General features: G+C 45.9%; 1 protein-coding gene across 3 annotated transcripts in view; it reads left to right on the top strand.

Annotated features, from left to right (window-relative positions):
* The first annotated feature begins 1,075 nt into the window (after positions 1–1,075).
* The window catches only part of TYW2 (tRNA wybutosine-synthesizing protein 2), a 143,059-nt gene continuing 119,482 nt past the window's right edge, over positions 1,076–24,652 (top strand). For 2 of the 3 annotated variants that reach the window (XR_013221432.1, XM_077286548.1), the window contains exon 1: positions 1,102–1,128. The gene's annotated coding sequence lies outside the window, so the exon portion shown is untranslated. Of the gene's footprint in view, positions 1,129–24,652 lie in introns of all 3 variants that reach the window. The other variant, XR_013221433.1, reaches the window with a different exon arrangement.

Genomic DNA, 24,652 nt, shown 5'->3' with positions numbered 1-24,652 from the left:
TGATTGTATAAAAATAGTTGCTGAGAAAAAAAGCGCATTGCATACGGATGTAAAACAGATGGTGCGATTAAAAATCACATTGAACTTTTTGGTCCAGATTACGGACCGTTCTTTTTCTCGCAAATGGGTATGAGTCCTAAGGGCTCCTTCTCACTTGCGCGAGACTTGGAAGAGTCTCGCACTGCAATACCCCGGCACTGCACCTGGCACAGAGGAGCGCAGTGTGCGGCTGCATGTATTGCTATGCGACCGCACGCTCCGATCTGAGTGCTGGGTGCAGAGCCGGGTTTTAGTCTACTTTGACACTAGCGTCGTACGACGCACGACGAATTGCGTCGTTGCGACGTACCGATGCAAGCAGAAAGTGAAAGTGACGCACAACGGGGGCAGCGGATGCTGTTTTTCAATGCTTCCGCTGCCCCATTGTGATGTGCGGGGAGGAGGGGGCGGAGTTCCGGCCGCGCATGCGCGGTTGGAAATGGCGGACACGACGCACCAAAAAACGTTACATGCAACGTTTTTTGGTGACGACGGTCCGACGCAACAGTCGCACGACAGTTGCGACGTGTGGCAATGCGTCGCACTGCGTCGCTAATGCAAGTCTATGGAGAATAAACGCATCCTGCAAGCACTTTTGCAGGATGCGTTTTTTCTACAAAACGACGCATAGCGACGCAGTGCACGACGCTAGTGTGAAAGCAGCCTAAGTTAAACATGCAAGACTCATCCGAGTTGTTTGCAAGTGAGAAGGAGCCCTAAATGCGAAATGCGGGCCGAGGCAGAAAAGCGCGCTCCTGAATGTGTGCCGGCAGAAATGCGCGCTCCTGAATGTGTGCCGGCAGAAATGCGCGCTCCTGAATGTGTGCCGGCAGACATGCGCGCTTCTGAATGCGCGCCTTCCATATTGTCTCGGGAACAGAGCGCGCTCCTAAATGCCCGCCTTCGCTGCCCTGATGAACCAATCAGCGCTGCAGCTCACAAAGACACTCCCACAACACATTCAGCTTGCGAAGTCAATTCTCGCCCCCCGGGTTCCCACTGGATTGTACGAGGCCACGTCCCTTACGGTGACATCATTCTTTAAAAAAAAAATTTAACTCTGTTGTAGACTCTCCCACAGCAGCATCAGTGCGCACGGGGTTGTGGCTAAATCCAAGTCGGCTAAAGGACCTGGTCCCTCTGCCGACTTGGAAATAGCCAGCTCAGTATAGAGAAAGCTAAATCCCAGTCGGCTAAAGGACCAGGTCCTTCTGTGCACTGGGATTTAGCTTTCTCACACAGAGCCGGCTATTTCCAAGTTGGCAGAGGGACCAGGTCCTTTAGCTGACTTGGATTTAGCCTGTTCTATATAAGAATGCTAAATCCCAGTAGATAGAAGGACCCTTATTGTATATATATGAATCCTGTCATGTGATTTTTTGCAGTAATATTGAGCTGCAGCCTAGATATGACATCTGATTACACATTTATTTATATGTGACAATTATACACACAAATTTTCCCCTTAATCCCAGTGTGTACAATATTCTGCGCCAATCTCATCCTCGTCCCGTTTTATTTACTGGTGATCATTTTTGTAGATCACACAACCACAGATTTATTCCATGCATGCACCTAGGAGTGGTTAACCCTCGGGCGATTTTCCGTTTTTTTTAATTTTTTTTCCTTCTCATAACTTATTTTTCCATCCACATTGCCATTGGGTTTTTTTTTTATTTTGGCAGGACGTTCTTATTGATACCATTTTGGCGCGGATACCATGTTTTGATCACCTCTTATTTCATTTTATTGCAATGTTGTGGCGACCAAAAAAAATGTAATTATGGCGTTTCTAGTTTTTTTCTCATTATGCCATTTACCGATCAGATTATTTTACATTTTGATTGGTCAGACCTTTCTGAACACGTCAATTCCCAATTTTTTTTTTAATTTTTTTTATAATAGAGCAAAAGCGGTAATTTTTTTTTCTTATATTTTTATGATATATGACGTAACTTGTAGATCACACAACCACAGATTTTTTCCATGCATGCACCTAGGAGTGATTTAACTCTCCAGCGATTTTCATTTTTTTTTACAATTTTTTTCCTTCCCATAACTTATTTTTCCATCCACATCGCCGTTGGGATTTTTTTTATTTTGGCGGGACGTTCTTATTGATACCATTTTGGCGCGGATACCATGTTTTGATCACCTCTTATTTCATTTTATTGCAATGTTGCGACAACAACAAAAAACGTAATTATGGCATTTCTAGTTTTTTTCTCGTTATGCCATTTACCGATCAGATTATTTTACATTTTGATTGGTCAGACCTTTCTGAACACGTCAATTCCAATTTTTTTTTTTTTTTTTTTAAATGGAGCAAAAGCGATATTTTTTGTTGTTGATATTTTTATGATATATGATGTAACTGCATCGTGCATTGTGAAGGGGTCAATACTATAATTATTGGCCAAATGGACCCGGTCCTTCTGCCGACTTGGATTTAGCCTGCTCTCTGTGAGAAAGCTAAATCCCAGTCGGCTAAAGGACCAGGTCCCTCTGTGCACTGGGATTTAGCTTTCTCACACAGAGTGGGCTATTTCCCAGTCGGCAGAAGGACCAGGTCCTTTAGCTGACTTGGATTTAGCCTGCTCTATATAAGAATGCTAAATCCCAGTAGATAGAAGGACCCTTATTGTATATAGATATATATGAATCCTGTCATGTGATTTTTTGCAGTAATATTGAGCCGCAGACTAGATATGACATCTGATTACACATTTATTTATATGTGACAATTATACACACGATTTTTCCCCTTAATCCCAGTGTGTACAATATACTGCGCCAATCTCATCCTCGCCCCGTTTTATTTACTGGTGATCATTTTTGTAGATCACACAACCACAGATTTTTTTTCCATGCATGCACCTAGGAGTGTTTTAACCCTCGGGCGATTTTCCGTTTTGTAAAATTTTTTTTCCTTCCCATAACTTATTTTTCCATCCACATCGCCGTTGGGAATTTTTTTTATTTTGGCGGGACGTTCTTATTGATACCATTTTGGCGCGGATACCATGTTTTGATCACCTCTTATTTCATTTTATTGCAATGTTGCGGCGACCAAAAAAAAGTCATTATGGCGTTTCGAGTTTTTTTCTCGTTATGCCGTTTACTGATCAGATTATTTTACATTTTGATTGGTCAGACCTTTCTGAACACATCAATTCCAAATTTGTGTATTTTTTTAATTGAGCAAAAGCAATATTTTTTTTTCTTATATTTCTATGATATATGACGTAACTGCATCATGCATTGTGAAGGGGTTAATACTATAATTATTGGCCAAATGGACCAGGTCCTTCTGCCAACTTGAATTTAGCCTGCTATCTGTGAGAAAGCTAAATCCCTGTTGGCTAAAGGACCAGGTCCCTGTGTGTTTTAATACTAGACACAGCAGGCTAAAGGACCAGGTCCTTCTGCCAACTTGGATTTAGCCTGCTCTCTGTGAGAAAGCTAAATCCCAGTCGGCTAAAGGACCAGGTCCTTCTTTCAACTTGGATTTAGCCTGCTCTCTGTGAGAAAGCTAAATCCCGGTCGGCTAAGGGACCAGGTCCCTGTGAGTGTTTTAATACTAGATCTAGCAGGCTAAAGTACTAGGTCCTTCTGCCCACTTGGATTTAGCCTGCTCACTGTGAGAAAGCTAAATCCAAGTGGGATAAAGGACCAGGTCCCTTGGAGTGGTTTAATACCAGACTTAGTTATGCTAAAACACCAGGTCCTTCTGCCCACTTAGATTTAGCTTGCTGTATATAACAAAGTCTAGTGGGCAACGCAGTCCAACAGTGATTCACCAATCTGATGCACTGTAATGATTCCACTGGTTCACTGTCGGACTTCCGTACTGTAGTGCCCCTGTGTCACGCTGGGGGCAGTCCGGCAATCCAACCTACTACAATGTTTCCGCCAGGTTATGCATATTGCCGGTCACTGTGCTCCTTGAGTTCACCTCAAGTGACAGTTGACAGCTCAGAGGGTACTGTGATAACCGCAAACTAATCTCCAGTGACCTCACAGGTGGCGGCTTCCATGCCACCCTTAGTGTGTGTACGGCGGACACGGGGAGGGGTCACGTTTTATGATGTCACTGTGGCTTCTGTATGTATTGGAGCAGGGGATCGTCTTGGGACCTCGATGTGGATTACGCTGGACCTTGTGGATCTCATTGAACCTGCAGGTGTTTTTTTTTTGGTAAATGGGTGAAAGAGGGTGTCTGTTTTTATATTTTAATTACATGTTTTTAATCTGTGTTTCTTTATTTTTACTTACAGTGTTAGTAAACGGGGTGTTTCATAGACACCTCTCTATTACTAACCCTGGGCTTGATGTCAGCTGTGATTTTTGACAAATCACAGTTGTAATTATACTTACAGCCCTGGCAAAAATTAAGAGACCACTGCAAAATGTCCAGTTTGTCTGATTTTTCTCTTTATAGGTATATTTTTGAGTAAAATGTAAATTGTTCTTTTATTCTATAAACTTCTGACATGTCTCAGAATTTTCAAGCAATAAATTTAGTATTTTTTTCTAACAAAGAAACATGGTCAAAATAAAAAAAAACAGTGCTTTCAGACCTCAAATAATGCAAAGAAAACAAGTTCATAATCATTTAGAAACAACAGTACTAATTTTTTAACTCAGGAAGAGTTCAGAAATAGTGATGAGTGAACATGCTTGCCACTACTCGTTACTCGCCCGAGTATCGGAGTACTCGGCGAGCAGCGAGCATTTCCGGTATTATTCGGCGGTCTCCACCCAGCAGTTTTGGCGGACTTTAGAGACCCAATCACAGTGCAGAGATTGTCTGCCAGGCCATGAAATGCCGCAGCCATCTTTGTTGTGTCGTGCAGTGATTGGCTGGGCCGTACAGCATCATCCCGAGTATAAGAGACCAGGCGCCGCCCTGCTCGCCGCATTCTGTTTCTGTTTCAGCGAGAGTAGGGAGAGCTGCTGCCGAGATAGGGTCAGAATCGTGGTTTTAGAGTTAGTGTAGGTCTGCAACTCTTACATCCACAACTCCTCAGAAACCAAAAGTCCTTTTTAGGGCTAATTTGTGGGTCCCGATATTGCAGCGCTAGGTAGGCAGGGCATAGCATATCCACATCAGTGCAAGGCCTGCAGGCACTGTATGTGTGTCCATTGCTCCCACTGCATCCCTCCCAAAGCTCCATAACTGCCTGCTGCAGCTTATTTACTGTCTATATACCTATTTTTCCTTATTTTTTTTTTCCAAAAATTCCCCCCCCCAAAAAAAAAAAAATACAGTCTGTTCTGTCAGACTGAGGCCTGTTGAAAAGTAATAGTTTGACAGACATACGTAGCATAGTTGTCTGTGCGACCCTTGTGCTCCCTTTTTTTTGGTGTTTTAAATTAACTGAAAAAGGCCTCATATATCTGCGTGCTCCATGTTTGGTCATTGGAGGCCGGTGCACTTATTTTTTGACTGTGTGATAGTCAAATTCTATACAGCACTATTTCGTATCAACAAAATTCAAAGGCCACAGATTTGCCAGTGTGGCATTTCCGTTACAGCCGTCATATATCTCTGTGCTCCAAGTTTGAGCATTGGAGGCCGGTGTACTTATTTTTTGGCTGTGTGATACTCTAAATTCTATACAGCACTATTTTGCATAAATTAACTTAAAAAAAAAAAATTGAATACAGTCTGTTAGGTCAGGCTGAGGCCTGCCTGGTGTTTGGGTTTGAAAAATCATAGATTTGCAGGCATACTGATCACATATTGTTTTGCTACTAATAAGGACATTTGTGTTGAGCATTTGAAATAGTGCAGTAGTCCATTTAAAATGGTTAAGGCAAGGGGCAACAGACGGGGAAGTGGACGTGATGCTGATGGTGCATCCAGAGGATGAGGCCGTGGGCAAGGTGAAAGTGGGCAACAACAAAGACCTACATCTTCTCGCTCGACATTCCTGTCCCAGTTTCTAGGGTACCGCAGCACACAACTATTGAAGCCAGAGCAGTGTGTAACGGTTGTTGGTTGGATAGCGGATAATGCTTCCAGTCACTTAGCCACCACCACCACCTTGTCTTCCCCACGGTCAAGTCTGAGTAGCCGTGAGTGAGGCCAGGATATTCCTCACCCTGATCCTCCTTCCTCCCACCATGCCGAGTGCCCTGAGACAACTGATCCCACACTTGGACACTCTGAAGAACTGTTCAGTTTTCCATTTCAAGATTCAGAAATCTCTAACAGTCAACTTGAAGTGGGGAAAGATGAGATCGCATGTAGAGCTGCCCAAAGCTTTGACCAGCCCCAGTCACACGAAGGCAATGGTGGGAAAGTGTCACAAGAGGTGGACCATGATGAGATACAATTTCTTGAAAGTCAGGAGGAGGAGCAGGGTGCAGATGTGGAAGACGAGGTGGTGGATGACATAGTAACTGACCCAAGCTGGCAGGAGGACATGCGTAGCGAGGAAAGCAGCAAAAATGGGGAAGGAGGCATATCCCCCAACAGGCAGGAAGAAGCAGTGTGGTGGCCACAGACAGAAGGCATGCATCCGTTCCCTGTAACACCAACATGAATGAAGTTGCCATTCCACCTGTGAGATCTTCCCGAGTCTGGCTATTTTTTAAAGACTCTGCCGATAACCCTAAACAGGCCATTTGCAGCACCTGCCATGCCTGCTTCAGCAGGGGTAGCAAAACAACCAGCCTGACCACCAGCATGATCAGGCACATGCAAGCAAAGCACCTGACTTTGTGGGCCGAACCCCAGGCTCGAGGACCACTGCCTGCTGGTCACACCACTGCTTCTTCCACTGTTTTGCATAGAAGCCAATCCCCAGTACACCGTGCATGTGAAGATGCCTCTAGCCCTGCACCTGTTGTGGCCCACAGTCAAGCAGCACAATCAGCAAGCCCGTCCACGTCCTTGACCCAACACAGCATTCAGTTGTCTATAACCCAGTCTTTGGAACGCAAGCAGAAATACCCAGCCAACACCCCACAGGCCACAGTCCTCAATTCTAATATTTCTCTTCTGCTTGTGCTAGAAATGCTGCCTTTTAGGCTTGTTGAGACGGAAGCATTCCGCAACCTGATGGGGGCGGTCATCCCAAGGTACTCGGTCCACAGTCACCACTATTTCTCCCGGTGTGCCATACCGGCATTACACCAGCATGTGTCCCACAACATTACCCGTGCCCTCAACAATGCTGTTACCGGGAAAGTCCACCTAACCACGGACACGTGGACAAGTGCTTGTGGGTAGGGACGGTACATCTCAATGACGGCACACTGGGTTAACATAGTGGAAGCCGGGACCCAGTTGGACCTTGGGATGGAACACATCCTCCCCACGCTGAGGATTGCTGGCCCTATGTCAATCAGGGTTGCCCCCACAGCCTACAGCTCCTGCACCTCCTCCTCTTCATCCTCCATCTCTGAAATCAACACATCAGTCAGAAGCTGGAAGCACTGCAGCACTGCCTCAGCCAAGTGGCAACAGGCTGTGCTGAAGCTATTCTGCATAGGTGACAAACCGCACAATGCAGAAGAGTTGTGGACAGCGCTGAAAGAGCAGTCAGATGTTTGGATGACACCGCTGAACCTACAGCCAGGCATGGTCGTGTGTGACAATGGTCGTAACCTGGTGGCGGCTCTGAGGCAAGGTGAGCTCACACACATACCTTGCTTGGCCCATGTGCTTAACCTCTTGGTTCAATGTTTTCTGAAAAGCTACTTGGAGCTGCCGGATCTGCTAGTGAAAGTACGCCGTCTGTCTGACCATTTTAGAAAGTCAGCTACAGCTTCAGCCGCCCTTGCCATGCTTCAGCAGCGTTTTCAGATTCCAGCTCACCGACTATTGTGTGATGTCCCCATCCCCACGCGCTGGAACTCTACGCTGCATATGTTGGAAAGGATTTGTGAGCAGAAGAGGGCCGTTGGTGACTACCAACATCAACAAGGCCGTCGAATTTCAGGTCAGACTCCACACATAAAACCTCAGGAGTGGACATGGATGTCAGACATATGTAACATCCTCCAAAACTTTAAGGACTGCACTAAGATGGCGAGTGGCGATGATGCCATAATTAGCATCACTATCCCGCTTCTCGGCATTCTGAAAAACTCTCTGCTCACAATCAAAGAGGATGCATTGCAGGCGGAGCACGAGGACATGGAGCAAGGAAACATACAGGGGGATTACACTCAGCCCAGCCTCATGTCTTCTCAACGTGGATTGGTAGGCAATGAGGAGGAGGAAGAACAGGAGCTACTTTTACGTGCTATAGATGGTATTACAAACACATCTGTATTAGCTTCTGTTCAGCGGGGATGACCTGAGGACAGGGAGGAGGACAGCATCGTCAGTCTTCCTGTTGATGAGGACTCGGAAGTCTTGCCTGTTAGCAGTCTGGCACGCATGGCTGACGTTATGTTGTGCTGCATTTCACGTGACCCTCGGATTATCAAAATTTTGGGTGACACTCATTACTGGTTGGTGACACTTCTAGACCCACGCTACAAGGAGAACTTTCAATCTCTTCTGCCTGAGGCAGAGAGGTGTACTAAAATTTTGCAGTACCACAGGGCCCTTGTAGCGGAATTACTTAGAAAATTCCCATGTGAGAACGCTGGCAGCAGACGTCAGAGTTGTTGTACAACCAAGGACTCCAAGGGAGAGACAGAAGTACAATCCAGCTCAGGCAGGGGAACAATGGCCAAGTTCTGGGACAGTTTTCTCAGACACTCCCATCGTGGTGGCACAGAGGCAAGGGGTGCTGTCACAAGAAATGTAATGTTTGGGAAGATGGTGAGGGAGTACCTTGCAGATCGTACAAACATCCTCCGTGATTCCTATGTACCTTTGAATTATTGGGTATCCAAGCTGGACACGTGGCATGAACTGGCTCTCTACGCCTTGGAGGTCCTCGCCTGCCCTGCTGCTAGCGTTCTGTCAGAGAGGGTTTTTAGTGCCGCTGGTGGAATTATAACAGAAAAGCGCATCCGCCTGTCAACTGAAAATGCTGACAGGCTGACTCTTATAAAAATGAACAAGGCCTGGATTGGGAAAGACTTCTGTACACTACCAAGTGAAAACAGCGAAACATAACCTCAAATACATTCTCTCTTTTGGGGAGGCGTATTCTCATGCACCTCTTCACAACCCCACGTGGGTATACGCTTACAGATTTGGTCTGTTTGTTCTTATCCTCATCCTCCTCATCCAGATCCAATATATTACCAGGGTGAACATGGTCTGTACGGTGCATTTTGGCCAAGGATGCTGTGATGGCACTCTTATTTTTTTTAAAAAGGACAACACATTGGGGAACTGGGCATGACATTACATTGGGCCTACTTCTTATCTCGGTCTCCTGCAAACTGTCCTGTACCTGCCAGTAGATCACCAGGGTGAACGTGCTCTGTACTGTTATAGGCCAGTGAATTTTGGGCAAAGGGGCTGTGATGGCACTATTTTTTTAAGTCCAAAAAGGACAACACATTGGGGAATTGGGCATGACATTACATTGGGCCTACTTCTTAACTCGGTCGCCTGCAATCTGTCCTGTATCTGCCAGTAGATCACCAGGGTGAACGTGCTCTGTACGGTGCATTTTGGCCAAGGGGGCTGTGATGGCACTCTTATTTTTTTTAAAAAGGATCCCACATTGGGGAATTGGGCATGACATTCCATTGGGCCAACTTCTTAACTCGGTCTCCTGCAATCTAAAATGTTCCTGCCACTAGATCACCTGGGTAAACGTGCTCAGTACTGTTATAGGCCGTTGATATTTGGGCTAGGGGCATGCGATGGCACTAGTGTACTTTTTAAAAAACGTACCCCCATTGGGGAATTGTTTGGCAGATCATGCACTGCATTACAAGTCTCAGAGACACACACCACTACATTGGCCCTAATTCTTAACTCTGTCTCCTGCAATGTCTCTTCCTTATCTCCGACAACATGACCTGGGTGAACATGATTTGTATTGTTATAGGCCCGTAAAGTTTGGGCATGGGTGGCTGTGATGGCAATAGTATATTTTTAAAAAAGGTACCCCCCATTGGTCCCATTTAGCTTGGGAGCGTAAGACTAGGGGAGTGGCCATACTACTTAAAAATAGCCTGCCATTTCAGGTGGAGGGCACCGTTGAGGACCCGGAGGGAAGATTCATCATCATACATGGCAAATTACAAGGACAAAGCCTCTGCATAGTTAATAGTTACATGCCCACTGCAACTCAGATGCTAGTATTTAGATTAATATTATCAAAGATGTCGGCAATCTCCTATCAGCATTTGATCTGGTGTGGGGATTTTAACCTCACTTTGGACCCCACTCTTGACTGCACTGCAGCAAAACGAACAGACATATCTAAGGGTGACAGACGAAAGATAATTAGATTGATGAGTGAGCATAGACTGGTAGATGTATGGAGGGAGACAAATAGCTCCACAAAGGGATACACATTTATGTCTGCTGTACATAAAACTTACTCGAGAATAGATTTACATTTAGCCACTGCAAACACACTGCTAGGGGTTCAGTTCTCCCGTCATGTTCCGTCCTCCTGGTCGGATCACGATGCAGTTTTCTCGGTTTTCAAATTTACTGCTAACACATCTAAACTGTTCAGGTGGCGACTAAATAACTCCCTTTTGACAGACCCAGAAATAGCAGCGACCATTAGCAAAGATCTTAAGCTATATTTTCAAACGAACGTAAACGAAGAGACATCCCCGGGGAACATATGGTTAGCGCATAAGAAATTTATCACGGGCACTATAATTAAGTTAGCTGCAGCTAGGAAAAAAAACAGATCCGAATTGCAAATTAAACTGGAAAACAAATTATTTAATCTTGAACAAGCAAATCAGCAATCCTCTTCACGGTATCTAATCAAGCAGATACAAGATGTTAAACTTCAGTTAAATACTGTCCTCACTCATAGAACGGAACGGGCCTTAGCTTGGACGAGAGCCTCTTTTTACAGAATGGCAAACAAACCAAGCAAATTATTAGCGCGACAATTACGACAAAAAGAAACTTTAAACACTATCCACTCGATTAAAAAGAGCGACGGAAATGTCTCTGCTCATCCTGAAGATATTTATACTGAGTTCCATAATTTTTATCAAAATTTATACTCTTCACCTAAGCCCCCTCCCCCGCATTCTCTGCAAACTTTCCTGCAGCGTCTGTCACTCCCCAAGCTTAACGATTCCTCCTCCCAATCGTTACAAGCCGAGATAACAGACGAGGATGTGGAGTTAACAATCCAAAAACTAAAGACTGATAAAGCCCCTGGACCTGACGGCCTTACAGCACCATACTATAAAAAATTCAAAGAAACCCTCACACCACACATTACAAAGTTCTGTAATGCACTATTAAACGGTGTTCAAATGCCCCCAGAATTCTATATAGCGCATGTAGCAGTTATCCCCAAGCCCAAAAAAGATCACCTATTAACTAAAAATTACAGACCAATCTCGTTACTTAATGTAGATTTAAAAATATTCACATCTATTATTACAGATAGAATAAACAAAGTACTCCCTTCACTGGTACATAGAGACCAAGTAGGCTTTATACCACGGAGACAGGGGCCTGATAATATAAGACGTAATCTAAATATTATACACTCAGCAACCAATTGTCAGCGGCCTACTATGCTTTTAGCCTTGGACATCGAAAAGGCTTTTGACTCTGTGTCATGGCCATACCTTTTTGAGGTATTATCTCTGTTCGGTCTTCCCCGCAAGCTAGTCAATTGCCTAACTCTACTTTATGATCAGCCAACTGCATATCTTAAGCTCCCGTCGCTGAAGCCCACCCCGATAAATATAATGAGAGGAACTAGACAGGGCTGTCCTCTTTCGCCAGCTCTGTTTGCCTTAGTTATGGAACCTCTCGCCGAGGCCATAAGGAAAAACCCTAACATCTTAGGGCCTGCAGATCTGGGTGATCAGTACAAAGTCAGTTTATTTGCTGACGATCTGCTCCTAACCCTTTCTAACCCTCACACCACCCTTCCAAATTTATTCTCATTGCTTCGTGATTTTGAGTCGGTATCGGGGCTTAAAATAAACATAGACAAATCAGAGGCCCTCTTCCTGAACATATCTGAAAAAGACCAAGCATATTTAGTGTCGCAGTTTGGGTTTGAAAAAAAAGAACACTTTTTAACCTATTTGGGGATTAACTTGACGTCTGACAGGTCCACCCTGTATAAATGGAACTACACCCCTCTTATAAGGAATTTTCAACGAGACCTGGTTAAATGGTCGTCACTGACACTTTCATGGCTAGGCAGAATAAATGCCATAAAAATGGTCTCTCTCCCGAGGTTTCTATACCTGTTCCGCTCCCTCCCCATTCAAGTTCCCTCGAGAATATTACGAGATATACACTCTATGGTGTCCAAATTTATCTGGCAGGGGAAAAAACCTAGGATCAAGCAACAGATCATGTTTATTCATCGGAAGAGGGGAGGATTCTCCTTACCTAACTTTATAAATTATTTTAAAGCTGCCCAAATTGCCCATCTAACTAGAATATGTTCAACAGTTGATAAACCTAGATGGGTACAACTGGAATCTTTTCAATTGAAACCCTACTCTCTGATGGGCCTGCTGTGGTCAGAAGCTAAGCTCCCTAAACATATCACTAATATTTCACCTTTTGCAGCTCAGTCTTTACTCCTTTGGAGGAAGGAGAGGTTCAAGAATGAACTGCAAACCAAGAATACGCCACTAAACTCACTATTTTGCAATCCAGCCTTCCCTCCGGGTCTTGACCCACAACCATTTTCCTGGTGGATACTCAGAGGAATAACTACAATAAAACATCTCTGTTCCCCGTTTAATATAGTCCTGTCTAAACAAGAGTTTATTCAAAAGTATGATCCGCCAACACGAGAAATATTCCGTATTAACCAAATCTTTGATTTTGTCAGAAAGAATATACCGGGTGGGAGACCTATTAAGATCTCAGGATTTGAACAGAAATGTATAGATGATCCACTGGGTGGGGGGATTATTTCTTTTTTGTACTCTTCCTTTACTAGTATACAAGAGGAGGAAAAGCTTAAATTTATGCGACAATGGGAGGAGGACCTAGGATTTGATGCCTCGCTGAAGGAGTGGCAGAGCTGTTGCGATGCCTTGTCAAGAGGCTCCCATCAGGTGTCTTTGGTTGAGTCTTCCCTTAGAGTCTTACATAGAACATACCTGGTCCCTACGAGGTTGCATACCATATATTCACAGGTCTCTGACAAATGCTTTAGAGGTTGTGACGCACCAGGAGACATGAGTCACATATGGTGGTCCTGCCCGGTGGTTACTGATCTGTGGCGGGAGGTAAAGCTTCTACTGGATAGGATGATTGGAAAAGAGACATTAATGAACCCACTGACCCTCCTTCTGGGATTTAAGCCGCAGGGGTTATCTAAAAAATTACACAGACTGGTGGTGTTATTGGGAATGGCAACCAAAATACACATAGCGTCAAAATGGAGGTCTCCTACACTTTCAATATCTCTTGTCAAAGATAGAATGAACACTATCATGATATATGAGCGCATTCAAGCGAAGAGAACAGATAGCTGGAATTCCTTTTTTCAAACCTGGTCGCCATGGCTCGAACTATATCCAGATGGTCAAATGAAGTTGGCTCTCACCCTGTCTCCCTGAGATGTTGCTTTTTATTTTTCTCTTCGAAGGAGTGGGGATTCTGAACAGGATAATATTGATAACCGATCGATACTTGTTGATATGTGAGAATATCATTGTAAAATTGTAGAGTGGTTTTATACTGTATTCGGTCTTGAACTTATCCCCTTTTGTTTCTGTCTTGTTTTTGTCTTGTCTTTCATTAATCAACATTAATACTTCTCCCATACATTACAATGTTAGTGTTGATACTTATGTAAATTTTGTATTTTCAATACTCCCACGTTGGGAGATTATTGTGAAATTTTTATTTTCCAAATAAAAATATTGAAACAAAAAAAAAGAATTAGCGCTTCTAATAGATGCTCCATTTCTCGTGCGGCTGAGGACTAGTCTTATTAGTGTTGGTAGGGGCCAATATCCATGGACCTTCACAGCTTTTTAATATCAGCCCTTAGCTGTCTGTTTTTGCTGTAGCTGGTTATTAAAAATGGAGGGGGCCCCACTTAATTTTTTGGGTGAGTCCACCCATTTTTTAATAACCAGCAAAGAAAAAGCAGACAGCTGTTCACTGATTAATAAGCTGAAAAGTTAAATGTTTATTGGGCCCTTCCCAGCATAATGAGACCAGCACGCAGCCAATGTGGTCTCGAACTTTCGCACGGTAAAATGGGGGTAGTAAGTGGTAAAGATGAAAAATAGAAAAAGGGGGTAAGCAGAAAAATAGCCCTGAAAACAAATGTGGATAGTAAGATCACTTAAAATAACAGAGAATAAAAAGTAATAATAATCTTGAAAAAAAGAGGCATAGGTCCAAATGTAGGAGGAGGTGTAGTAGGTGGATGAGGTTGAGGCGAATGTGGCGATGAAGGTGGAAGAGGCAGGGGATGAAGTATCCAACAGTTTTTTTGGGGGGGTTTCTTATTAATTTTTTTTTTTTTTAAGGGACAGCATTTAAAAGAACATAGTATAAAATAAAAAAGAACAATGTAGATAAAGTAGTCGGATGTCCTAGTGGAGGAGGAGGTGGTTTAGGTGGACTAGCAGTAGGTGGACATTGCAGTGTAGGTGGAAGAGGCAGGCCTGATGGTATCCAACATTATTTTTGTGGATTTTATTTCTCTTCCTTTTTGGTAAGGCCCCAACATAAAACAAATGGCAAATAAAATATAACAATGTCTGGGTGCAGATGGTACATTTGTATGGTCAGCTAAAGGTACAGAAAAGTCCTGTGGACTCCACTCCTGGTTTCTTTTAATGAATGCGAGAGTGCCCACGTTGGCTTTGGACAGGTGGATGCGCCTATGTGTAATTATATCCCCTGCTGTGATAAACACACGTTCCAACATTACACTTGCCACGGGGCATGCCAGCACTTCCAAGTCAAAAAGTACAAGCCTAGGCCATGCGTCCAGTTTGGAAGCCAAAAAGTTAAATGGGCAGACCCATCCCTTTGTACATGCAGACGTGTGGACATAGACATGTACTCTTCCACCATGTTGTTATAACGCTGGCACCTGGTTGTATAGACCATATCAGATGGTGGTGCAGGATGCTGTGGCATGCGGATTAATTTTTTTTCACATTTTAGCCATGCTAACCCTCCCTTCCGAGGTGGTGCCCCAGCTGCGTTGGCGACTTCCTCCTCCTCTGCCTTGTGTTTCTTCTGTCAGGTGGAAATGCCGTCAGTAGTGCCCCTACCAGTATGTGCTTGTATTCACACATTTTGCCATCCCACTCCAGTGACAGAATAATGGTACTTTGTCTTCGCAGCAGGGATCCAGCAGGGTGGCCACCCAGTAATCAGTAGGGGTATGATCTGGGCAACTCTGCGATCGTTGCGCAGGCACAGCAGACTGTAAAGGCTCATTGGCTCATCCCACCCTCTCTTTGTTGGAGTCCCTCAAGGCTGTCCTGGGGCCTCTACTTTTTTCCATCTATACACTCGGCCTAGGACAACTCAAAGTCCCATGGCTTCCAGTATCACCTCTATGCTGATGACACTCAGATCTACCTCTCTTGCCCAGATGTCACCTCTCTGCTGTCCAGAATCCCGAAGTGTCTATCAGCCATATCCTCCTTCTTCACCTCTCGCTTCCTAAAACTCAATGTAGACAATACCAAACTCATCATGTTTCCTCCATCTCGCGTATCCCCCCTACCCGATCTATTATGGTAAGCGGCATCACGCTCTCTCCCACACCTGAAATCCGCTGCCTCACGGTAACTCTCGACTCTGCCCTATCCTTCAAACCGAACGTCCAAACTCTTGCCACCTCCAACTCAAACATATTGCCAGAATCCAGCCCTTCCTCTGCCCTCAATCTACTAAAACGCTTGTGCATGCCTTCATCATCTCTCGCCTCGACTACTGCAACATCCTCCTCTGTGGCCTCCCCGCTAACTCTCTTGCACCACTCCAGTCTGTCCTCAACTCTGCTGCCCGCCTAATCCACCTCTCTCCTCCCCTCTGCAAATCCCTCCACTGGCTCCCAATTCCCCAACGAATCCAGTTCAAACTACTAACACTGATCTACAAAGCCATCCACAACCTGTCCCCTCCCTATATCTCTGAATTAATCTTCCAATATCTTCCCTCACGTAATCTTCGATCCTCCCAAGACCTCCTAATCTCCTCCACACTTATTCATTCCTCACACAACCGCCTCCAAGATTTCTCCCCAATATCCCCCAACCTCTCGAATTCCACACCTCAACACGTCCGATAATCCACCACCCTCGGATCCTTCGACGGAACCTGAAACCTCTTCAGGAAAGCCTACAGCCTGCAATAACCATTCTGCCGCCTCACCACCGCCAGAGGTGCTGTACCCCCGACCTTTTGTTTCTTCCCCATTATCCCATAGAATGTAAGTCCGCAAGGAAATTAAATTTCAACTCATAGCTGTCAAACAAGTTTATTACAAGTCAAATAGTTTGAAATAAAAAAGAGAAATATATAAGTATGCATACATACAAATCAATAATAAAGAGTTTTAGAAATCAAAACAATGAATTAAACATTAAAGACAGATTAATGAAAAAAAGAAAAACACATTTTGTACCAAAGTCCCCTGGGCTTTAGCTGCAAAAATTGTATTGTGGTGCTTAAAGGCAACCTGTCACCCCCAAAATCGAGGGCGAGCTAAGCCCACCAGCATCAGGGGCTTATCTACAGCATTCTGTAATGCTGTAGATAAGCCCCCGATGTATCCTAAAAAAAATGAGAAAAAGTTATATTATACTCACCCAGGGTCAGTCCCGGTCCTGTCCGACGGGCATCGCGGTCCGGTCTGGCGCCTCCTATCTTCATCAGATGACGTCCTCTTCGTGTCTGAGGCTCCAGCACAAAGTACTGCAGTGTGCAGGCCCCAGGCCTCTCTGACCTTACCCGGCGCACCGCAGCGTGAAGACAAGAAGAGGAAGTCATCCTATCAAGATGGGAGGCCCAGGACCGGACCGCACGCGTGAGTATAATATAACCTCTTTTTCTCATCTTTTAGGATACATTGGAGGCTTAACTACAGCATTACAGAATGCTGTAGATAAGCCCCTGATGCGGGGAGACAGAGGGAGAGCGGGGAGACAGAGGGAGAGCGGGGAGACAGAGGGAGAGCGGGGAGACAGAGGGAGAGCGGGGAGACAGAGGGAGAGCAAATCGAGAAAAAGGGTTTGTTTGTTTTTTTTAGTAATTATACTCATCTATCTGACATTATCAGACGCCCACAGTGTCATCCCTTTGGGGCGGTGCCCCTCACATGGATTGTGGGGGCACCGCCATTCCACTTGGTGAAAAGACGTCCAGTGATGAAATGACATCTGCAGGGAGGTCACTGCTCTGGGGGGGCACAGGATGGGGAAAAGTCACAATACCTAGAATAAAACAGAAAAAAAAAAATCATGCAGAAAACTGGATACAAGTAGTGGCTGACACCAGTGGCCACCGGGTTAATACTGACCAGCACAGCGTGCGAGGAGAGAATAAAGCCAGGGATCTGGAGACATTGTTGTAAAGCTGTTTCGCTCCCAGAGGTCATAGGTCAGTCATCAACCTGACAGCAGGTGTCCCCAATAATATTAATGAGAAAACGTTTTATGTATTAAAACAAACAAAAAAACCAAAAAACAGGACCGACTCCTCACCATCAGGCAGAGATTCTCATGCCAAGTAATATCAGTCCCTCAGATCTCCATCATCATTCATCCCCTCCCGTTCGCCCCCATACACGTAGCACTATACTTCCCTGCACCCCCCACCGCAAGTGACATCACACACACTGACCTGCACAGCACGTGACATCAGCCCCCGCGAAAAACATCAGACCCATTCTGCAGGTAGACCCCCCTGCACGCAGATCCCCCACGCAGGCAACATGACCCCCTTCCCAACAGAGACTCCAGCACACAGCCTCTCTTCCCCAGAGACCTGCAGCCCCCCCTTCCCAACAGACACCCAGCACCGCTAGCAAGGAACATGACCCCCTTCCCACTGAGACCCCCAGCATGCAGTCACCCTTCCCCAGGCAGGCCCCTCCAGCACGCAGTCCCATGCAAACAACATCTCCCCAGGCACCCCCCTCCAGCATGCAGCCCCATGCAAGCAACTTCACCCATTCTCCCCAGCAGTGGCGTAACTACAAAGTTATGGGCCCCGGTGCGAACTTCCAAATGGGGCCCCCCCCTGCAGCCCTGCCATACAACTCAATGCAACCCCCATAGAATACAACGCAGCCCCCCTCATAGTATAATGCAGCCCCTCCATACAGGGGCAGTGAGAAAGACACGAGCAAATGGTGACGAGGGGGCAGGGGAGAGGGCACAAGGGGGCTAGGGGAGACAGGCACAAGGGTAACATAGGGGGGCTAGGGAGCAATGAAGACAGGCACAAGGGGACACATGGGGGCTAGGAGGCAGGGGAGAAGGTTACAAGGGGACTAGTGGGCAAGGGAGACTGACACAAGGGAACAAGAGAGACTGACACAAGGGGACTAGGGGCAAGGGAGCCTGACACAAGGGGCACACAGGGACAAGTGGGCAAAGGCGACTGACACAAGGGGCACACGGGGACTAGTGGACAAGGGATACAAGCACAAGGGGACACAGGGACAAGTGGGAAAGTGAGACTGACACACAGGGACTAGTGGGCAAGAGAGACTGGTACAAGGGGACAAAGGAGACAGGCACATGGGGACACACAGGGACTAATGGGCAAGGGAGACTGGCACATGGGGACAAGGGACACAAGCATAAGGGGACAAGGGAGACAGGCTCAAGGGGACACACGGGCCCCTGACCTGCCAGAGCCGCTCGCAGCGGCGACTGCTGCGACTGTGGTAATTACGCCCCTGCCTCACACACACTACGATATCACACACACACATATAGAGAGGGACAAGGAAGGAAGGGCCCCCAGAGAGGGACAAAGAAGGAAGGGCCCCCAGAGAGGGACAAGGAAGGAAGGGCCCCCAGAGAGGGACAAGGATGGAAGCACCCCCAGAGAGGGACAAGGAAGGAAGCACCCCCAGAGAGGGACAATGATGGAAGCACCCCCAGAGAGGGACAAGAAAGGAAGAGCCTCCAGAGAGGGACAAGGAAGGAAGCATCCCCAGACAGGGACAAGGAAGGAAGCATCCACAGAGACGGATGAGGACTGAAGCGGCCTCAGAGACAGTCAAGAAATTAAGCGTCCCCTGAGAGGGAAGAGCACTGCAATTGTGCAGTGATGAGGAATAAGGAGCTCATGATCCCCATTCTAGTGATCGGTCGGAGCCAGTAGTGGTGCCCCTAGTCACCAGACATTAACCTCCCCTTTAACATTCCGGCCACTTTATAAATTTATTGTACGCATCAATGTTTCGGCCACCTGATGTGCAGGGCACACACACACACAGGATGGTTAGGAGCGCCACTGTGCAGGAGAACTGCTGTAGCATTATCTGTCTTTTAGTTTTTGGGATCGCCACAAAATGTGTACATTTATTTTATTTACCCCCTACCAAAATCTCTCCTGTCCAAGTAAATGATTATAACTAGTATTTTTTCATGTTCATTAAGATCAGCATGAACAGAATTGCATATCTTGGCTACATACGACTGTGGTAATTACGCCCCTGCCTCACACACACACACACACACACACACACGCACGCACACGCACACACACACACACACACTACAGATATCACACACACACACACACACACACACACACACACACATACTACAGATATCACACACACACACACACATACTACAGATATCACACACACACACACTACAGATATCACACACACACACATACTAAAGATATCACACACACACACACACACACACATACATACTGCAGATATCACACACACACACACATACTACAGATAACACACACACACACACACACACACACACACACACACACACACACACCAGCCCTCTCACCTCTCCTCGCGCTCTGCTGCAGCATCTTCCTCTGACACAGCCGGACGCTGAATGATGACGTCATCCAGCGGCGCTGTCTGTGTGAGAGGAAGCGCGGGCAGGAAGCAGGAATACAGATCGCTGCAGCTCCGCAGCTATTTTCTCTTGTAGGCAGCGGATCTGCAGGGATTTCTTCCTGCCAGCCGCAGCCACCATGCAGGGGCCCCCCTCCACCTCCGGGCCCATATGCGGTACGTCCACACATTTTGGGAGCCGGCGCTCTGCAGCTTCTCTGTGCCGGCTGTCAGCTTGACAGTCGGCACAGAGAACAGCCGACTCCTAGACCGGGGGCGGCAGAATGCAGCCGCCGGGGGAGACACTGCGGACCGCCGAATTAGGCGGCCCGACTGCACCCCCCTGCCGGCTGCCCCCCCTGGATACGCCACTGCCTGGGCCCCTGACCTGCCGGGCCCGGTCGCAATGGCGACCTCTGCGACCGCGGTAGTTACGCCCCTGCTCCCCAGGGTTGTGGCTAAATCCAAGTCGGCTAAAGGACCAGGTCCCTCTGTGCACTGGGATTTAGCTTTCTCACACAGAGTCGGCTATTTCCAAGTTGGCAGAGGGACCAGGTCCTTTAGCCGACTTGGATTTAGCCTGCTCTATATAAGAATGCTAAATCCCAGTAGATAGAAGGACCCTTATTGTATATATATATATATATATATATATATACTGTCATGTGATTTTTTTTGCAGTAATATTGAGCCGCAGACTAGATATGACATCTGATTACACATTTATTTATATGCAAAAATTATACGCAAGAATTTTCCCCTTAATCCCAGTGTGTACAATATTCTGCGCAAATCTCATCCGCGTCCCGTTTTATTTACTGGTGATCATTTTTGTAGATCACACAACCACAGATTTTTTTCCATGCATGCACCTAGGAGTGTTTTATCCCTGGGGCGATTTTTCCGTTTATTTTTTCCTTCCCATAACTTATTTATTTTTCCATCCACATCGCCGTTGTGAATTTTTTTTATTTTGGCGGGACGTTCTTATTGATGCCACTTTGGCGCGGATACCATGTTTTGATCACCTCTTATTTCATTTTATTGCAATGTTGCGGCGACCCAAAAAAAGTCATTATGGCGTTTCTAGTTTTTTTCTCGTTATGCCGTTTACCGATCAGATTATTTTACATTTTGATTGGTCAGACCTTTCTGATCATGTCAATTCCAAATTTATTTTTTTTAAATGGAGCAAAAGCGATATTTCTTTTTCTGATATTTTTATGTTATATAACGTAACTGCATCATGCGTTGTGAAGGGGTTAATACTATAATTATTGTCCAAATGGACCAGGTCCTTCTGCCAACTTGGATTTAGCCTGCTCTCTGTGAGAAAGCTAAATCCCAGTCAGCTAAAGGCCCAGGTCCTTCTGTGCACTGGGATTTAGCTTTCTCACACAGAGTCGGCTATTTCCTAGTTGGCAGAGGGACCAGGTCCTTTAGCCGACTTGGATTTAGCCTGCTCTATATAAGAATGCTAAATCCCAGTAGATAGAAGGACCCTAAGGCTATGTCTCCACGGTACGGATGGGCGGCGGTATCGCCGCAGCGGCGAAGCCGCTCGGCGATAAGCCCCGCCCCCTTAATGGGACACGATCATGCCGGATGTGTTAACTCTTCACATCCGGGATGATTGCTCTGTCCCATAGGGCCCTGTGATATGCCTTGCGAGGACGCTGCGTCCCCGCAAGGTGTACGGGCATGGTGCGATCTGAAAAGACGCGCAGCATGTCCGTAGTCGCAGGGCCGCCGCGTGCGGGTTTCCACACATAGTGGAGACAGGATTTCATCAAATCCCCTCCACTATGCAGGAACATCTGGACGCTGCTTGTTTGACGCTGCAGCGCTGCGCAGCGTCAAACAAGCAGCGTTTCCTGAACGTGGAAACATACCCTTATTGTATATAGATATATATGAATCCTGTCATGTGATTTTTTTTGCAGTAATATTGAGCCACAGACTAGATATGACATCTGATTACACATTTATTTATATGTGACAATTATACACACAAATTTTCCCCTTAATCCCAGTGTGTACAATATTCTGCGCCAATCTCATCCTCGTCCCGTTTTATTTACTGGTGATCATTTTTGTAGATCACACAACCACAGATTTTTTTCCATGCATGCACCTAGGAGTGTTTAACCCTCGGGCGATTTTCCGTTTTTTAAATTTTTTTTTCCTTCCCATAACTTATTTTTCCATCCACATCGCCGCTGGGAATTTTTTTTATTTTGGCGGGACGTTCTTATTGATACCATTTTGGCGCGGATACCATGTTTTGATCACCTCTTATTTCATTTTATTGCAATGTTGCGGCGACCAAAAAAAAGTCATTATGGCGTTTCGAGTTTTTTCTCGTTATACCGTTTACTGATCAGATTATTTTACATTTTGATTGGTCAGACCTTTCTGATCACGTCAATTCCAAATTTGTGTATTTTTTTAATTGAGCAAAAGCAATATTTTTTTTCTTATATTTCTATGATATATGACATAACTGCATCATGCGTTGTGAAGGGGTTAATACTATAATTATTGGCCAAATGGACCAGGTCCTTCTGCCAACTTGGATTTAGCCTGCTCTCTGTGAGAAAGCTAAATCTCAGTCGGCTAAAGGACCAGGTCCCTGTGAGTGTTTTAATACTAGACCTAGCAGGCTAAAGGACCAGGTCTTTCTGCCAACTTAGATTTAGCTTGCTGTATATAACAAAGTCTAGTGGGCAACGCAGTCCAACAGTGATTCACCAATCTGATGCACTGTAATGATCCCACTGGTTCACTGTCGGACTTCCGTACTGTAGTGCTGATGTGTCACGCTGGTGGCAGTCCGGCAATCCAACCTACTACAATGTTTCCGCCAGGTTATGCGTATTGCCGGTCACTGTGCTTCTTGAGTTCACCTCCAGTGACAGCTCAGAGGGTACTGTGATAACCGCAAACTGTAATCTCCAGTGACCTCAGAGGTGGCAGCTTCCATGCCGCCCTTAGTGTGTGTACGGCGGACACGGGGAGGGGTCACTTTTTATGATGTCACTGTGGCTTCTGTATGTATTGGAGCAGGGGATCGTCTTGGGACCTCGATGTGGATTAGGCTAGGTTCACATTGCGTTAGTGGGTGATCGCTAACGGACAGCGTTGCACGGCGAAAATGTCGCAATTAACGCCGTGCAACGGGTCCGTTAGCGCACCCATTGACAGCAATGTAAATTTCGCCTGCAGCGCATCACTAGCGCGTGCCTTTTTTGGCTCGCGCTAGTGATGTGCCGTTCTTCTGTGACGCGCCTCGGACGCTGCTTGCAGCGTCCGCGGCGCGCCCGAGGTCCGCTCCCCGCTCTCGCAGATCGGGGATCTGCGAGAGCGGGGACGTTAACGCGACCCCTGAACGCGGCCCCTAAATAAACATTGCGTTAGCGCAATCCGCTAGCGCTAGCGCTAAACGGATTGCCCTAACGCAATGTGAACCTGGCCTTACGCTGGACCTTGTGGATCTCATTGAACCTGCAGGTGTTTTTTTTTTTGGTAAATGGGTGAAAGAGGGTGTCTGTTTTTATATTTTAATTACATGTTTTTAATCTGTGTTTCTTTATTTTTACTTACAGTGTTAGTAAACGGGGTGTTTCATAGACACCTCTCTATTACTAACCCTGGGCTTGATGTCAGCTGTGATTTTTGACAAATCACAGTTGTAATTATACTTACAGCCCTGGCAAAAATTAAGAGACCTCTGCAAAATGTCCAGTTTGTCTGATTTTTCTCTTTCTAGGTATATTTTTGAGTAAAATGTAAATTGTTCTTTTATTCTATAAACTTCTGACATGGCTCAGAATTTTCAAGCAATAAATTTAGTATTTTTTTCTAACAAAGAAAAATGGTCAAAATTAAAAAAACCCCAGTGCTTTCAGACCTCAAATAATGCAAAGAAAACAAGTTCATAATCTTTTAGAAACAACAGTACTAATGTTTTAACTCAGGAAGAGTTCAGAAATAGTGATGAGTGAACGTGCTTGCCACTACTCGTTACTCGCCCGAGTATCGGGGTACTCGGCGAGCAGCGAGCATTTCCGGTATTATTCGGCGATAACTGCAGTCTCCACCCAGCAGTTTTGGTGGACTTTAGAGACCCAATCACGGTGCAGGGATTGTCTGCCAGGCCATGAAACACGGCAGCCATCTTTGTTGTGTCGTGCAGTGATTGGCTGGGCCGTACAGCATCATCCCGAGTATAAGAGACCAGGCGCCGCCCTGCTCGCCGCATTCTGTTTCTGTTTCAGCGAGAATAGGGAGAGCTGCTGCCGAGATAGGGTTGGAATCGTGGTTTTAGAGTTAGTGTAGGTCTGCAACTCTTACATCCACAACTCCTCAGAAACCAAAAGTCCTTTTTAGGGCTAATTTGTCGGTCCCGATATTGCAGCGCTAGGTAGGCAGGGCACAGCATATCCACATCAGTGCAAGGCCTTCAGGCACTGTAT

This window comes from Ranitomeya variabilis, chromosome 2, assembly GCF_051348905.1.
Source record: "Ranitomeya variabilis isolate aRanVar5 chromosome 2, aRanVar5.hap1, whole genome shotgun sequence".
NCBI classification, from domain to species: domain Eukaryota; kingdom Metazoa; phylum Chordata; class Amphibia; order Anura; family Dendrobatidae; genus Ranitomeya; species Ranitomeya variabilis.
The sequence above is the reverse complement of the archived record's forward strand: the minus strand, read 5'-3'. Positions and strand labels throughout refer to the sequence as shown.